The following is a 19,180-nucleotide window of genomic DNA, read 5'->3' as shown; positions in this document are numbered from 1 at the left end:
TAATTATTTAAAAAAAAAAATTATTTTCCTTTTTTAAATTCTAAACAATTTTTTTAATTCCCGCCAAACTGCAAAAGCAGTTTTTTTGCAGGGATTTATCTCTTTAAACATTTTTGTAACACAATATAATAATGTTTACATAAAATTTTTTTTTTTTAAATCTTAAAAACATCAATAAAATAAAATTTAAAAAAAATTAAATACAAGTAAATCAAGTCTTTTTCGATAACGAAATATTTAAAAAATAATAAACTAAAGGTTTTTTTGACACTGTTTGTGAGACGACCGGAGTTCGACGTTTGCAAAAAGAATGCCATATTTGAAAAAATATTTATTTTATATTTTGGAATTAAAAAATAAACGAGTATTGACTCGAATTTAATATTTTTTGAATGTTGACAATTTTTAGTTTTGGAATTTAATCACAAACAAGTACATCTATAACGAAAGTTGAATTTTACAATAGTTTAATTTATTAACGAATTCGGTTTAACATTAGATCGACTATCAATGGGTTGGTTTACCCGCGTTTTTACTTGAGTGAAATATAACCACTGATATATTTTATTCCAAATTTCAAAAATGGAATATTATGTGTCATTCATTTTTTACACAATGTTACACTGTGGAATATGACTTTGCAAAACTCAAAAAAGCGAAGAAATTAAACCACATGACAACATGGCATATTTAAACGCAATCAAATAATAACATCGGTCTAACAGAATTTTAAAATAATAATAAAATTTAGCAATTTCGTATAATAAAAACCGAAAAACAATAACAATATTTTGATATCTTATTTGAAAACATAAATGATAAAAAAAAAAAAGACAGCGAAAATTCGGTAATGCAACAACCTCTGAAGTATTATAATGTAAGCATAATATAAATTATAGAATTTAGAATAGTCCAGAAAGAGCGTAAAATCATATTTGAATACATAGGACTGTGTTTAAAAAAAACCCCACTTTGTCCCACTTTCCGCACGCATGCGCAAAGTCGCCGCGTCATGTCAGATCGCGAAAAACATAATCAAAAAACATTTGTGATAATAAATGTTCATAAAAAATAAAACAAAACTCAATTAATTTAATTAATTTCTCTAAAATTTTATTGTACTCGCGGAAACAATGATTGTCACATCAGAATAGATAAGTAATTGGTGATTTAATGAGAGATATTTAATTAATGAATTTTAAACTTAAAAAATAAAACAAATTAAATTAAATTAAAAAACAAAAATAAATTTGACTGCCACGAAATTGAACGGCCGGGATTGGTGAAAAAATACTGTCAAATCGTTTTCAAAATGTTTTCGTTTTTTTGACGATTAAGTAAAAAAAGTCATCGTCGAACGAACTCTCCGATTAAGATTGTTTAAGCATTGATAAGCATAGTCCGTTCCGTATTCGGAAATAAAACAATACTGAGAGACGTGAGTAAATAAAAATAACCAGTAAACGTCAAAATATGACAGCATCTTCATTATTCTACATTTAACGTTTTACTCGCCAACATTGGCGGGTTGAATTTTTAGCTAACGTTTAAAGAGTTTTACTATCCACATTTAGTTACTATAGATGAAACAACTTTTTTTTTCTATTTTGTACTATTACTACAGATTGTTTACCATTACCAACGATCATACAACCGGGCCTTAGCCAATCGGTTCAGGATAACGAGGTATTGCACACTTGTTTTGGGCAACAGCAAATCACACAAAGATGAAACAAAAAGTTTGAAATGTCAAACTCAATGTCAAATGTCACTTAGTATATAGTTTGTCGAAAAAACGTTTGCTGAACCAGGTAACGGCAGGCAAGCCAATGTTAGAGCAGGACAACGTCTGTCGGATCCGCTAGTATTAATATATATTTTTAGAAACAACCCGTTAGATTTCTATTTTAGAGGCTTGTCAGCAGCTGGGAAAGAGGATACGGAAATAAACCACGAAAAATATACTTCTAGGCAAACCCAAATGAGAAAAAAGTATTTGTTCGATTTTTATCTTGCAGCAGGTGAGAATCGAACCCTTGATGCCAATTTCACAGTTAGACGTCTAACCAAAGCGCCATTGCGTCTGCTTGTTAATATTTTTTTCGTTAAAAACATAAAGTACATTTGAAACGAACAGCTAAATTAACAAGCACTTAAAATATCAATTTCATTCGAATGTAGATAAAACAAACAAATTAAATTAACTTCACAAAAATTTTCTAAAAACCCACAGTATTATGAACAGAAATTAAGTTTCATAGAAGACGGAATTTCTTCCAAAATAAGAATAGTCTGTATCTAAAATGCAGCTTCGCTCACTTGGAAAAGGCATTTCTGTTCAACAAAAGTTTATTCCTCCCTACCGGCAGCAGTAAAGGCAATGATGTGCCATTCCAAAACGTGCTTTTCGGTAATAGTGCTAAGATCTCTTGAAAAGTTAGTCAAATAAAACTGTATAGTGAGTAAAAAATTATAGGCCTTTCAAAAATGTGATAACTGGTAACGTCGATGTCGAGTCGAGTCCTGAATTTAGAATCAGACATTTGACGTTCTCTTCCCGCTTAAACATTTATACCAACTCAGTTTTTTTTTTCCACTAATTTATTTATTATTGCACATACGTAGATATTTATTACCAGGGATTTTATGTACATAACGATAGGAAAATTTATAATAACATGAATATCGAGTATCCTTTGGTTAGGTTAGCCATCTAAAATGGCTAAGCCTGTACTCAGCTCTCAGTTGATCAATTAGAACTGTAAAAGATGGTTATGATTATTAAAAATATTTTTTCGGCACTGAACACATTTTGGAAATCATTTTAGATTAAATATCACGGTAAATAATTATTTTGTTCCAAAAATATATGATTAGGTACGTCTTTAATTACGATCTAGAAATTAACCGTCAAAATTTTCGCCTTTGAAAAATTGTAATCGACCCGTGTCAAAATACAAATAATAACATAATATCGCTAATAGTAATTAAACCTAGATGTGCTAAAGATCCGAATGGCCAAATTATATTATTTATTATTATTAGAATCATTGACATGACATGTATTTCAACCATAGCTACATTCACATTGCTTTATTTCTGAATAAGATGCATGCGAGTTCGACTGTTATGTTTTTCTATGGTTATGCTTACTGCCATCTGTCATGTATCAAAGTGCCCAGGATTATATGTTACGCCAACTCAACATAGGACTTTTAATTCCATAGATGTCTCAAAAATGTGTAGAAACTACTAAAAAAAACAAAAACAAAACCAAAAACAAAAACAAAAACAAAAACAAAAACAAAAACAAAAACAAAAACAAAAACAAAAACAAAAACAAAAACAAAAACAAAAACAAAAACAAAAACAAAAACAAAAACAAAAACAAAAACGAAAACGAAAACGAAAACGAAAACGAAAACGAAAACGAAAACGAAAACAAAAACAAAAACAAAAACAAAAACAAAAACAAAAACAAAAACAAAAACAAAAACAAAAACAAAAACAAAAACAAAAACAAAAACAAAAACAAAAACAAAAACAAAAACAAAAACAAAAACAAAAACAAAAACAAAAACAAAAACAAAAACAAAAACAAAAACAAAAACAAAAACAAAAACAAAAACAAAAACAAAAACACTTCAAAATCACTCGCAAACGAGTGGAGGCGTATAAATAAAAAAAAATACATAAAAATACAACTCAGCACAGAATTTGGGTACCAAGGATTTTGGATTTACTGGGATTTACGGAAGTACTGTAAATAAATAAATAAAAAAATGAAACGTTTACAAAAGATGAACATGCATTAACTTTGTGGACAAACTTTTAACTTGATTATATTATATAGTTGTACATAACCAGTGACCGACTTTCTTATGTCTACTGGTTATAAGATATATCTGTCTCTGCGTCAGGACACCAATTAAACCAGCATGCGAAACCCACTATACGCCTTCACCTTAGTTGTTGCATAGAAATATAAAATCAACATGCCGATTTGAAACCACATGCTTAGTAGGCAACCCCAACATGCTCTTATCAGGTTATAAAAATGTTTGGTATTGTGGGAAAAATAGGAGGGGATGAAAGGAGGGGTATGAGTTGAACATCATTTTTTTATAGCCGACCTAATGTGAAATATTTCCATTTTATTTACTTTTAATTCTTTATTATTTGTATGACAGATTTTAACTCCTGTAACTTTATTTAAGTCATAATTAAGTCATAATTAAGTCTTAAGTGATTTGTGAATTCTGAGAAATTGTTATTGTGAAGATATCTTATGTATTTTGTTTTGGTACTTATAATGCATCAATAATCAAAATGTAATTCAATTTTGGGTTATTTTAATATGTGCTAATTAGTAACGTTAACTTTACGACACGGCGCGGCGCAGCGCGGTCGGAATCTTTTCCATTTTTCAAAAATATTTATCATATTTGTTTACCGTGCGTCCGAAGACGGCAGATAAAACTAAGCGCTTTTCTGGGGTTTTGGATGTCCTAGCTCCCATAAGAAACTATTTATCATAATAGGAAAACGATAAAATCACGCCAATGGTTCTTTCCACGCAAATCTTCAATGTGCAAAAAACAATCACTGTTCTAGTGCAGAGAGAAAATACGTGAATACGTTTGTATTAAGAAAAGCCTGACCGCCTTTCGCTTAAGGCTGTACTCGGGTAAAACGCACGCAAATGAGGAAATCATACGATTTTGGCATTTTAAAACGAACGTTTCTTTAAAAAATTGAGCAAAAATTAAAAAAAAAAACATAAATTTCATAAAAATAATATTATTTAAAAGTATTTCCATTGAAAAATATATTTTAAAGTTTCATATAACAAAAATATAATTACTTACTTTTAGAACGGCAGATTACGCCATTTCAAATTTTGACTAAACTTAAGGTATCTGGATTTTCATATAAATACTATGTTTTGAACTAAAATGTATTTCAATTATTTAAAGATCATAAATTAAACACGAAAGTGGCTCAAGCGAAATCTTAATTTATTGTTTTTAAAAAGAAATACAAGCATTTTAAATCACATCAATTTTTGTGACATTTTTCTTTTTTTCAACGAAACATTATGCCTTCGGTAATTCTTTAAGAAAATAATAATTATTGAAATATTTTACTTTAAACCTTTTTTTATAGAACTGTATTATTTATTTTTTTAAGAAGATAATTCTTGTCGTAATATTCGATTTCTAACAATATCTTATTTGGGTCTTTAAAGCCTTCATATCTGCCCTTATCGGTACGTGCGTTTTACCCGACTACAGCCTAAATGGAGTGAGAGGGAGAGGTTTACGTAGAAACACCATTTCATTTGCATTACACGTTTCTGTTTTGCGTGAAAATGTAACTCAAATTCGATATTTTGTATGTGTTTGAAAATTTAAAAGACGGTTCCGGATTTTAACCTTTAAAGAGTTTATTATATTTTTTATGCAGGGACATGAAAACCATTCAAAGGCTATTTATTATTGGCTGTTTTACATGTTCAATTACTATATTATTTTGTAACAAATTTATCTGTTTATCTTAATGGGATTACATTTCTATAAAAAAACAAACGTATAATCAAAATCCGTTACTAAATAAATATTTCTATTTTGTATTTCACGCTCAACTGAGTTCAAATTTGAAATATTTCCAATAACAAATTAGGTTAGAATAATTTAACTTCCACTCAAATATTAACCCTTCTTGGAATCATAACACTGAGTTTCCAATATCTAAAAGTTTTCAAATATTAATTTAATAAGTATCTTCCCCTCGTTTTTCCAGGACTTGCGTTAATACTATAGCAGCTCTGTACAGACTAAAGGGGGTACGGTTCGTCACCCGCCTTCAAACACCCACCCCATCCCCCTTCCACTGATGCAATAGAGACGACCGGAAATTATATTATGTCTCACTTTATTATTCTACGATTGAAGTGCTTTTAGTAACGTTTATGCGGAAATATTGGGGTATAACAATTTCTACTTACACGAGCGAAATGTGATTTCTTTCTACTTTGGAAGATGCACTCAAATATATATTTGTTTTTTGTCAAAGGAATATTATAGAAGAATTTACAGACGTGACCTCAAGTGATCACATTTTACGTGGTGGAATATTCACCATTTTGTTCATTATCATAGAACCACTAATCGTTTTCATGGTAGATCAAAAATTATAATAACCTTTTTCATTATCTCGCGTAGTAGCCAACTTTAAAGGTTCATTACAGGAAACCAGATAATATTGATATTTAAAGCATTAACTTTGTGGTCAAACGTTTTACTAAATGTTACTAAATGTTTGTATATAACCACTTACCGACTTTTCTATGTCTACCGGTTTCGAGGCGTACCCGTCTCTTCGTCGGGACACCAATTAAACCAACATGCAAAACCCACTATATATCTTCACCATAGTTGTTTATTTATGTTTGTTATTTAAGACGTACCCGCACGGATTTAAGACGTACCCGTCTCTTCGTCAGGACAACAATTAAACGAACATGCAAAACCCACTATACACCTTCACTATAGTTGTTTCTTTATATTTCTTTATGTCTTTATGTTTCACCATAGTTGTGTCTTTATGTAAATACCATATCCACAAATGTATCTATTTTTTTTCCAAATTATATCAAACCTGATTTTTATACAAATAACAATATTGGTGAATTATTGCTTGATAATAAAGAAGAAAATTGTTTTCTTAATAATTCAGGTGTTTACCAAATAAAATGGAATTCTTGTCCTTCGGTTTACGTTAGAAGAACATCAATATTTTTTTTTATTTGTGTTTAAGAGGTGTCTTCACAATAATAATTTTTCTGAACTCGCAAATCATCTAATTAATTAAAATCATGACTTTAATAAAAATACAGGAGTTAAAATCTTACATACAAATAATAAAGGGTTAAAAGTAAATAATATGGAAATATTTCACATTAGGAAAACTTTAAAAAATAATGTTCTTTTGATCAATAATCAAACAACCTTTCAATATAGTCCATTATACGATGTTGCTCTGCAATGGTCACCCTAAACCTATTAAGCTTACCCCCTCCCTCCATCTCCTCTACTTTACCTAATCAAAAATAAAATTTTATGAAAAGCATGCTAAAAAAGAACAAACAGAAGAAAAAAACTTTTTTTGTCCTAGTAAAAAAAGGGGGTTCTGATATTAGTTTCTCTCCTGAAATCAAATGTGATGTCGATTTTTTTCCATCATACAAGTTTCCAAGATACAAACATTTATAATTTCAAACATTTTAATACTGTTTTCATTCTTAACTGCACGATATTCGAACATACTGATAAGTCAAGTATCAGGTGGTATGGTAGTATGGGTGAGCTCAGAAAGTGTGAGTAGAATTTTTGAATGCTTGCCAAGCTGCATTCTCCAGTGGATAGTTACCCAAACATTTCATCGTGCATCAGTGATCGTATTTGTGGACCCACAATATTTATTTTTTTATTTTTTGCATTATAGATTTTAAGAGATTTCTGTTTATGTGTATTGACGGGAGTATTGTTCATGGCTTTGACAAAATTCTGTGAGTGATGGAGAAATTCCAAATACATATTTGAAAACAGGATGAAAAATTGCATTTAGTGCATCTATTTAGAGTAAAACCAATTATCAATTAAGAGTAAAACCTTTCTTGGATTTTTTATTGCAACTGGTGGGAATCGAACCCACGACGCCAGTTTCACAGTTGGCCGTCTAACCAACTGCGCCACGGCACCTGTCGTTAGTATTTTAATTATTTATGGGCGAAAACTTTTGTTACTACATGAGTAGATATTTAATTTAGAACCTTTCAGTAGTCGTAGCAAAAAAAAAATTGTATACACTTATAGCTAATCAAATGCTTATTACGAATAAATAAATAACTTAAAACTGAAAAACCAAAAATGTGAGTTGAGGTGGTTTGGGCTCTGCACGGCAGTATGATTGAGGAAAAAGAAATTTCGTATTTCGCGTTTTTTTTTTAAAACTAAATTTATCTCGTTCATTATAGGTTATATTGAATGATGTGATACGGCGTCGTAAAGGTGTAAGTTACAGCAGTTAAGCTACAAATGCTTTTTAACAATATTGCGTTTGGTTAGTTCAATCGTGAACTATCGTGCGTCGAGTATGGAGGCCTCAAAAGAAGAAATTCGCAATATTTTACATTTTTACTACTTGAAAGGGAAAAACGCGTCGAAAACGACCATTTTTTTTTCGATATATACTTTGCCAATATTCTTTCGGCTCATGCTGCACAACAGTGGTTCGAGCGATTTCGTTCTGGTGTAGTGGAGGAGAATGATGCACCACGCTCTGGCAGGCTTGTCGTCGAAAATGTCGATTAAATCATGGAAAATATCGAGATAGACTGTCATATTAGCATCGCCCAAAAGGTGAATATTGATTGTAATTGAATCAAACTGAATTTTGAACCATTTGCAGAAGGCTGGATTGAAAAAAAAGGTTAATGTTTGAGTGCCACAAGAGCTGACGCAAAAAACACCACTAACCGAATTTATATCTGCAAATCGCTGCTGAATCGCAACAAAATCGACCCATTTCTGAAGCGGATGGTAACTGGTGATGAAAATCGTGTCACTTACAACAATGTAAAGTGGCAGATCGCGTTCGAAAGCCAACGAAGTGGCTAAGACCGTGGCTAAGCCAGAATTGATGGCCAGGAAGGTGTTTTTGTGTGTTTGGAGGGATTGGCAGGGAATACTCTACTATGAGCTGCTACCCTATAGCCAAACGCTCAATTTTGCCTTTTACTGTGAACAACTCAACCGCTTGAAGCTGGCGATCGAACAGAAGCGGCCAGCATTGGTGAATAGGAGAGGAATCGTGTTTCATCAGGACAACGCCAGGCCGCACACATCTTTGATGACGCGCCAGAAGCTCTGGGAGCTCGAATATGAAGTTTTAATGCATCCACCCTACAGTCCGGACCTGGCATCGAGTGACTACCACCTGTTCCTGTCTATGGCCAACGCGCTTGGAGGTACAAATTTGGCCTCAATAGAGGCCTGTGAAAATTGGTTGCCCGAGTTTTTTGCCAATAGGGACAAGGGCTTCTACGAGAGGGGTATAATGAAGTTAGGTTCTCGTTGACAAAAAAATATTGAACAGAACGGCACATATTTGACTCGAATGATTGTTACACTTTTTAAATAGCATTGAAATAAATCGGAAAATACAAAATTACTTTTTCCCCAACCTATATATTATTTGCCTAGTAAGTAAAAGAGCGGCGTAGGCAATTTCAAAAACAAAAAGTTTATACCATAACGCATAGTTAAATTAATGTTATTTAAAAAAATATTTCTTAATGTATTTTAAAAGAGGTAAAAGAGGTTCCGGTGTATATGAAATATTGACTTTTGTTCAAATATTTCAAAGTTTACATTAATTTATCGATACTATCACAAACTAATATTATGGTGAAGATACACTTATCTTTGCGTAATTTGTATTATCCTAAACAAACAGAAAGCTAATCAAAACAATAATAATAACTAAACCCTTAGTGGATGATTCCACTTGGCCGAAGTGTAATGTCTGCCTAGTTAGCAAATGCAAAAACGGGGAGGTTAGTTACTATTAGGGGGAGGCACAATGGGGTGGCAATCACAGTTTCGTAAGAGCAATTATATCTACGTACTGTCTTTTAGTTAGCCCTCCTTTGCTTGCTATAGGGGACTAAACAATTTTATTCCTGTAAAAGGCAAAAAAAAGGGAAAAATCAATCTACAAAATAAAGGGCTTCGGGCCCATTTCATGTTCAATTTATTGTCTTTCAATTATCATAATAAATGTTAGTTCAATAATTAGTCTTTATTGAGATCCCAGATACCTAGGTTCAGTCCAAATTTGAAATGGAGTAATCTGCCGGTCTAAAAGTAATTATATTTAAGTTACATAAAACTTTAAAGTATATATTTTTAACAGAAATACCCTTAAAAAATATTTTTTTTATCTCATTTATGTTTTTTTTATTTTTTTATTATTGCGCGGGTAAAAAAAACATTCGTTTTAAAATGGCAAAATTGTATGATTTCCTTATTTCGTTTTACCAGACTACAGCCTTAAGTATGCAGAAATGTTCCTCAGTATATTTTGTATCAGCTCAATTTACTGCAGGATTTTTAGAAATATTTATAGTGCCTTATAAACAAATATGTCAATGTTATGATATACTTGTATTACTTAAATCAAAGAAATAATAGTGGTACGATGAGCATAACAGTTATTTCTGAAAACATTAAAAATTCGATGACACAATTGAGTGAACTTTTGTGCCTTTGTTTCGCAAATAAATGTTAGTTTACTGCTGAATGCTGTAAAAATAGTTTTTTTTTACTATGTCACTCTTATTTCCTTATTTCTGAGGTGCGATATTATTGCGATGACTTTCGCTAAATACGGCCGTTAAATTTTGAAGCAATCTTTTACATGAATTTTTAAAATAAAGTTTCCTTAAATCATCTATAGATAAAAATAATAACATGACTTATGACATTATGTCGACTTTTGACGTGACCGGATTCAACAATTTGTTTGATTCAAGTGTTTCTTTGTCTATATTGGCCTACACAAATTTATGCCATATTTCGCATATACATATATTCTTAATATTAAATTAAAATTCGAGTTTTTCTAATTTCCCTAAAAAAATATTTTTTAGATATTTTCCCAAAAGTCATAAAAAATTTGTGTTGGAAAAATGTAAAATGAGTTGTTGAAGTTGAAAATATTTTTCTTATTATAATAAATTGATACTTATATTTTTTTCTTACAAAGATATATATAACAAAAAAATAATAACATTTCTTTTACTCTATTAGGCCAAGAGCCCTGTATTGAGTTGGAATACAACATAATGGAAAGTAGCAGCTTTTATATGTGTATGTACATATGTAGATTTGAAACTGGTATTTTTGTAATCGTGGTGTAATGGTCAGCGCATTCGCCTACCATGCAAGAGGTCTTTGGTTCAATTCCCGACATGGTTGACATAAAATATTCATTTAAAAAGGTGATTTTACAGCAAAATATTTCAAAGTCCCCTGGACTGGCACCTGATGCGTAAGACTGATCATCTTACCTTCATTTAACAAAAATGATCAAGATACGCTACATTTGGTGTACCAACGCAGTGTTCTATGCACCATTCGGTGTGGAAAGGGAATGATGACGTTTTTTTTTTATTAGTGAAGCTGCTTTGATTGTTTCCTTGCAATTTTGCAAAACAAATTGTTTTTGTTAATTACATTACTTATACAATAACACTTATATATTTTGTATTAATATTTTTTTGTATCGCAGGTAAATTAAATAATTATAATAATAATAATCATAGTTTATTTACAAAAATAACATTTTCTTCATCTACAAACACACTTATTTAATCGATTTCTCTGGATCATGTCTAGTCTGCCTAACTAGGTAAAACCTGTTTTAAGGCAGACATTTTCTTGCAAAATAAACAATACATTACTACATACTAGTTAATTTATTATATAGTAATACAATATTAATTTATACTATTTTTTTTATTTTTATATTTTTCAGTAAATTTTCTGATTTTTTCAAATCCGGGTCATGGTTTTACAATTTTTGAGTAACATGTTGAATATTTTGGGGCCCAGAAACCTGAAATTTCTTTACCTGAATTCAGAGTTTGTGGTAAACCCTATGACTTATCCTCTAGTTTGACTTCTGGTACTGTGGGAGTGTTCCTTTTGGGATATGGTAGAATAAATTGCTTTCACAAACATTATTATTCTGAAAATATATAATGACCTTATATCTAATGTCTCAAATTCCTCAAATACATTGACGCTGGGGTATCTGAATGGCTTTTTAATAATAAGTGTAGTTATTAATTTTTGAGCAGATTTAAAAGGTTGTGTAAATGATATTTTTTTGCCAATAAACACCGAATTTTGGAACTAAAAATTAAATTTGATTGAATTTATTTTGAGTAATTAGTAAATTTGTTTTTGTATTTAATTTTACAGTTTTTTTGATAAAGTATAACGATTGAATTAAAAAAATAATTTCATTATGCTTGAGGTATTTTTGAGAAGAATGCTGTTTTCAAAGGAATCGCGTCAATACCTATTTCCATCAAAGAAATATGTCAATAGACCAATGAGTATGATTTCTGCTTGAATAAACAGCGATTCTTTGGTTATTTATTTCCCGATCAGAAATAACTTCACTGGGTGAATGCTTCGCCTAAACAAATTTTTATTCTCAGCCGTGCTTTTTTCCCGATAAATTCTGCCACACGAAACAAGGCGCGCACTTGTCGGTGTATTTTCGAACAAAATACAGAATATGTACAAAATAATATCACACGTGATGGAGGGTTGACGGGAGAGGGTGTTTCTATGAAGTGCCGACAGGGGTGAAAACACCCCACTCCACTGAAGCGTTTAAACGCCGGTCTCCCATACAACGGTTGTGCAGAATCGAGTGGTCGAGAGTCCACACAGTTTCCGCAATCTCAGTTCAAGAATAACTTTTTCCGTTTTCGTCAAGATAATTTTGTTTATGTTGCATTCATTTACAAATACCCACAATGGCTTTTACAAAAAAGTTTTTGATGCGTTGTCTACAAACTTTTATATTAAAGTTCTTTTTTTAATAATGTAAAATGTTTTTTCAAATATTTTATTTTATTTAATTTAATGCATTACAATAATTAAGATATGTTTATTACAGCTTAAAAACGTCATCTAAAATAGTATAATGTTTTTTTTTTAATGCTGTTCCTCTCAAAAAAAGAGATAAATTCTTATGATTGGAGAAGAACTCGCACTGAATAACCGTTATCACGATTATAATTAGAATTCATTTAATGAAAATCCAAAATACTGTAATTTTTCATTTGTAGAATACACGAGAACATAATAATCGGCATGCGTGCATGGAAAGATGTATGAATGTAAAGGAAGCGAGATCTGCGTGCGAATACAGAGTGATGTGGTATTCTATTCTCTCTACCTACACCTTCTTCTTTTTCTTTTTCTTATTCAGCCTTGTTCCTTCACTGCTAAATTGAGACCTCTTCCAAACGTCTCCGTTCCTTCCCATCATCCATGTTTTTCCGGCTGTCGAGGCAATGTCACCGTCCATTTTTTTTCTGGCCTTCCGACACTTTTTTTTTTGCCCGTGCTCTCTACTTTATTATTCTATGTGTCCACTTGCCATGGTTTTACCTCGCCAAGTGTCCTGACCCTTGCAATTTTAATTTTGCTGCACGATCTATAATATCTACGCCTCCGGTTCAGCGCCTTTGTTTCTTCATTTCTTATTCTGCCTCTTAGACATACACTATACACGGAACATCTGCTTTTCCATGGATCATAGCGTGCATTTTAATTTCTAACTACTTTTCTGAGTCACAAACATGTTTTTTGTATATATGTCGTCACCGACAATAAACACGATAAGCATACTGGGACTTGTTTATTTTTAAAAATATACATTAGCTTGCCGAAAGCAGCCCAACTTAGTCCTATTTTTCTTGGCCACTCCGCTGTCTGGTTATTTTTACCAAGTTTTACTTTGTGGCCTAGATATACGTATTTTTTTTTTTAATTTTCATTTATTTATTGCACAGTTTTAAAATATACATAGGTTCTTTGTTTTAGGTCCCCACTAGCTAGGAAATTTCTGTGTTTAGGAAGGACCTTCTTTTCACATGAATTTTTTTTCATTTCATTAAACGATGCTTAAAAAAATTCAAATAATAATAATATCAAAAAATTCAAAATTCGTATAAATTAGAAAACATATTGGTAATAATAAAAATTGCTGCATTAATATAAATAAGAAAAAATACCATTGATAATTAAAAAATGAAACGAAAATATAAATTAGAAAACTTACAGGTAGAAAAATTGAATCATAAATATAAATTGTTTTTAATTAGGAAATGAAACATTTATGTAAATTCGAAAACATATCAATAATACAAAAAATTGAAACATAAATATGAATTAGAAAATATACCGATTATAATAAAAACTGAATCACAAATATAAATTAGAAAATATACTATTTATAACTAAAAGAAAAAATGTAAATGCTTATAATAAGAAAATGTAATAAATATTATTAAGAAAACATAAAAAGTAAAAATAATATATAAATAAAAAGAAAAAGGATATATTTGACAATTAAAAGCAACACATCTTTTAGTCATTAAAAATAATTTACAGGATATGAAAAGGTCTACTCCTTATCCACTTGCTCACCATTTTATTATAAACATTATAACTGAATTTATAATAATAAGTATTTCATCCAACACTTAGATTTTATTATAATTAATAAACGTATTCTAAATAATATAATATGTATCTACCGTATACGCGCGCTTATATTAAATATTTTATGGTATCATTTTGAGGTTTTCTTTTTTTTCTTTTTTTATTCTTATTTATTCATGCAAGTAACTTGTTGCCGTGAAATGAAGAAATTGGAATTCTAGATTGGGGTGGTATGAGTCAACATTGCGATAAAATGATTGTGATACATTGTCTGTGCAAAGAAGCCCCCGGCTAAGGGATGGAGGATGGAGGAAGATGCCTACCGTGGTATTGTATTTCGATACCCTAAAAATCATCCCCCTGTCGTTCAAGATACTATTCCCTTCCGCTTGTAAAGATTCGAAAAAGAAAACATCTTTCGAAAATCACTTAACTGGCAATTCTTGATAAGGCTTATTTTGCAATAGAAATTTTATTTAGTAGACAGTTAGGGTTGAAAACGTTATATTAAGTTTTATTTTAAACCTATTCATTATTACGTAAGCTTAAAAATGTGTTTTTAACAGTGTAAGGTAAATCACAACTTTTATGTGAAGAAATTAGCCTATTTTTATTTTATTTTATTGTTATTTTTCATTTTATTGTCATCCTCGTGGCGTAATGGTCAGTGCGTTTGCCCGCCATGCAAGAGGTCTCGGGTTCGATTCCCGACATGGTTGACATGAAATACTTATTTTAAAGGGTGGCTTTACTCTAGAATATTTCAAAGGCCCTGGACTGGTACCTGAAGCGTAAGACCGATCATCTTACCTTCATGTAAGAAAAATAATTATCAAGAGACGCTGCGATTGCACCATTAGGTGCGGAAAGGGAATGATGATGATACATTTTGTTACATAATACCTTTTTCCGGATTAACATACCGCTAGGCACTGAAATCTACTGTTATGATACTTAATATATAATAAGACTAAAAATGACAATTAATGCTACTACTTATAGTCGTGTAAATGATACGTACATGATATGTTTACATATATATAAACAAATATAATATAAATATGTCGCCCTTATGCGATAGTAATGGCACAATTATAAAATTGTCGCTTTGGAGATAATGAAGAAATAATGGAGAAATAATATTCATAAATATATACCGTGCACGCGTAATTGAACGTAGTTATGCAGAAAGCAGCCAGTCCGCAATTTTGAAAAAATGAGAAATTGATGTTATCGGGTGCAGTAAGGTCAATTCTATGTCCTGCTAAAAACAGCAAGACCGCTTTCATACAAAAATTGTTTTAATCACCTTTTGAAAATGGTGTCCACCACAACAACGGCATTTCTCAGTTTGCAGAAAACACCCTCAGCACTAGTAAAATTTTAACGAATTAAAAAAAATATTAAAACTGGTCAAACATATAATAAGAGTATTTTTTGTAATATAAAAAAACTAAAATATTCATTGTTTTTCATTTGTTGCAGTCAAAAACATTCTAACTGTTGTGTAGATTTGTTTATTCACTCATTTCACAAAGGTGCTATTATCTCAGTTTCACTTTTCTATAGCTGGCTGCTTTCTGCATAGCTACGTTCAATTTACGGCATGATTCCTTGAAAAATTATGCAGGCTTAAAGCAATAATATCAATCTTATACTTTAATTTTTTAATCAAATTCAAATTCAAAAGCACAAAGATCACTTTGCCACTCTGTAAAAAAAGATGACACAGCTTAGTAAATTTTAAGTAAAGAAATAATGTATGTGTTATCTATTATACAAATGTAAATATTGGTTTTATATATTGTATGCAATCAGAATATCAAATGCAATTCCCTATGCACTTTAGGCGCATACAGAGAAATGATCATGAATATTTTAATAAAGGTGTTTTTCCTTTATTATTACTGTACTAGATATTTCCATTCATGTATTTTTGTTAAGATCGGGACTGACACCTGCAGCATAGGACTGATCACCTTATCTTCATGAAACAGATGGTCAAATCATCTTGCATTCGGTTCATCAGTGTCCCTTGTACTACTGGGTGCAAAGAGGGGGGTGATGATGGGGATGATCATTAGGGTGGGCCGATATTTTTTTTACAAATTTTGAAATGAAAGAAGTCTAATAAGTTGCCTTTTAAGTTGATCATTCGAAAAGCAAAAAATATTTTTAAAATATTATATACTATTTTTGGCCCTCAACCAGAGCTTGAAGTCGATTTTTTGCGTTAAACCGGCTTTCATTTTGTATTTCAGTAAAAAAATCAGTCTCATCAAATTTTATAATGTGCATTAAACCTTATTAAATAAGCATCTAAGGGCGTGAGTTGTACTTTGTTTTGTAATAAATTTGTAGCATTGTTTTAATGAGCCATTGTTTTCTTCAATATAAGCCAGGTGCTCAACGGAATCAGTACCGCGGAGTGTAAACTTTTTTCATTTCGGTAGTTTTATAATTTTTATAACGTGTATAATGTGATTAAGTTATATCTTTACTAGCAAAAAATATATTACAACAGAGATGAAGAACATTAAAGAGAAGGTAATATAGAAGTCTAGGCATCCACAGAGCTTATGACCTGTCAATGGCTGGTTTAAGTGGCCACTTTACACGTTGTGTAACATTCACCATTCTGCCTATTTTTGAACATCTAAATACATCTAATTTTTTCATCTGTTGATGTTTGTGAAGTTAAAGAGCTGAAACCTTTATTTATGCGGGTGAGATTCATCTAATTGAATTTTTTCACCTACATACTAGGCAAAGCATGAAAACGTTATTTTTTCAATGTCTATACTTCTTCGTGGAACAGGTAAATTTATCAACAATATTTTAAGTTTGTCTGATTTTTTGTAGACAAGGACTGGATTCAACTTCCTGGGGAGCTGTTTATATTAACATATTACAACAGAGATGAAAAACATTTAAGAGAAGGTAATATTGAAGAAGTATAGAAAAAATAACATTTTCAGGCGTTGCCAAGTATGTAGGTGAAATAATTTAATTGAATAAATCTCACCCGCGTAAAAAAAGGTTTCAGCTCTTTAACTTCATAAACATCAACAGATGAAAAAATTTGAAATATAAAGATGTTCAGAAATGGGCAGAATGGTAAATGTTAAACAGTATGTAAAGTGGCCACTTAAACCAGCCATTGACAGTTCATATGCCATGTAGATGCCTAGATTTCTATATTACCTTCTCTTAAATGTTCTTCATCTCTGTTGTAATATGTTAATATAAACAGCTCCCCAGGGAGTTGAATCCAGTCCTTGTCTACAAAAATTCGGACAAACTCAAAATATTGTTAACAAAAAATAAATTTTATCAGTATAGTTAATTAACAAATTGTTCAGACAATGATACACTTCAAACCTTTGAGAGCCAAAAGTATTGTGGAATATTTTTTTAAATAATTTTTACGTTCAATGTGATCCAAAATGTAACTTTTTAGACCTCTATTACTTTGATGAAAAATAAATTTCATACATCATTGGCTCACTCAACTCTGATCATACCTTGCTCATAAAAACGTTGTGAAAATTAATTATATTTACTCTCCGAACGTTTCATAGGATTTACACTTATTGGACTAAAGTTTACTCTGTTTTATAACTTAAATCTTTCAGTTGGAGCTTGTGAAAATTGATCTCATAAAATACTGTAAACAGTATTCCGATAATATTTGATTACCTTTTCCAACAAGAATTCTAGTCTTTAAAAATAGTGGCACAGTAAAAAAACATAAAATAAACGCTGTTTTAATCCTTGATAAATAATTAATCAACAAAAAGCTTTTATAAGTCGAGTATTTAAATCAAATTCCGAGTATTGACTGTCAGGAATATTTTCACTGGAAAATATAAGTCCTAGTGATTAAAAAGCAAATGGACACTTCTCAGTATGAAAAATACGAATTTACCTGAATTTTTATTTCAGCGTTTCTATAATTAGTTTCAATAAAATTAAAACTAAAATAAAATTTCAAAAACAATTATTTGCGAGTCACATAATTTAGCAACATGCATGAAATCTTTTGTATGTATTTAATAAATAAACAATAACAATAAATAATTATAAGTCACACAGGAAGTCGGCATTATCACAGTCAAACTGGAAGCTGGAAGCGTCTCCACTTTTCGATCAAAATACTTTGTTTATATTTTGAATTACCTACTTTATCAGATAAATCTACCTTAAATATATTTATTTTACTCTGTGTCCGGCTGGATAATTATTAGGGTTCTGGGTGTGAAAAAGAAACAGAACCTTGGACGAGCGTTTTCTACTCTCAGGTAAAAATCGAGTGGAAATAAGAGTATTTATGTAGTGTGGTACTAGTTACAGGGTTTTCAAAAATATTCCCGTGGAGCCTTAATAGGTGGTCTGCAAAAAAATTAGGTAATTATTAAGGAAAACAACGCAATATTTTCCCAAAACTACTTAGGACCATTCCTGCGTTTGGAATCCATTTTCCGCGACCGGTAAAGTAAGGAAAATCTAATTAATTTATTCGTTGAAATTGAGTTAAATCGCAAATGTAAATATAAAATGATATGAAGAACAGTTTGTTAGAAGAGTACACCAAAGTTACTAACCAAGTTATTGTTTTACGCCAAAATGGCAAAAAAATTATTGATCTAATTTTTATGCATCGTTCTATCAGCGCTGCGATTTTTAAAAATTTTGTTATTTTTAAATGACCTCTCACGTCTTAAGTTCTCTTTTTTTTATTCTCGGTGAGTTCTACTGATTGGTCAGTTGGCTTCCCGTAAACCGGAAATCTGTCACAACTCTTCATCATTGGATTTCACCCCTTAAGGAGTCATTAATTATTATTAAATTACAACAGGATTGGAGAA

The sequence above is a fragment of the Micrasema longulum genome, unplaced genomic scaffold (assembly GCF_059751315.1).
Source record: "Micrasema longulum isolate JH-2025_06_02 unplaced genomic scaffold, ASM5975131v1 h1tg000015l, whole genome shotgun sequence".
Classification (NCBI taxonomy): domain Eukaryota; kingdom Metazoa; phylum Arthropoda; class Insecta; order Trichoptera; family Brachycentridae; genus Micrasema; species Micrasema longulum.
Note: the sequence above shows the minus strand (reverse complement) of the source record.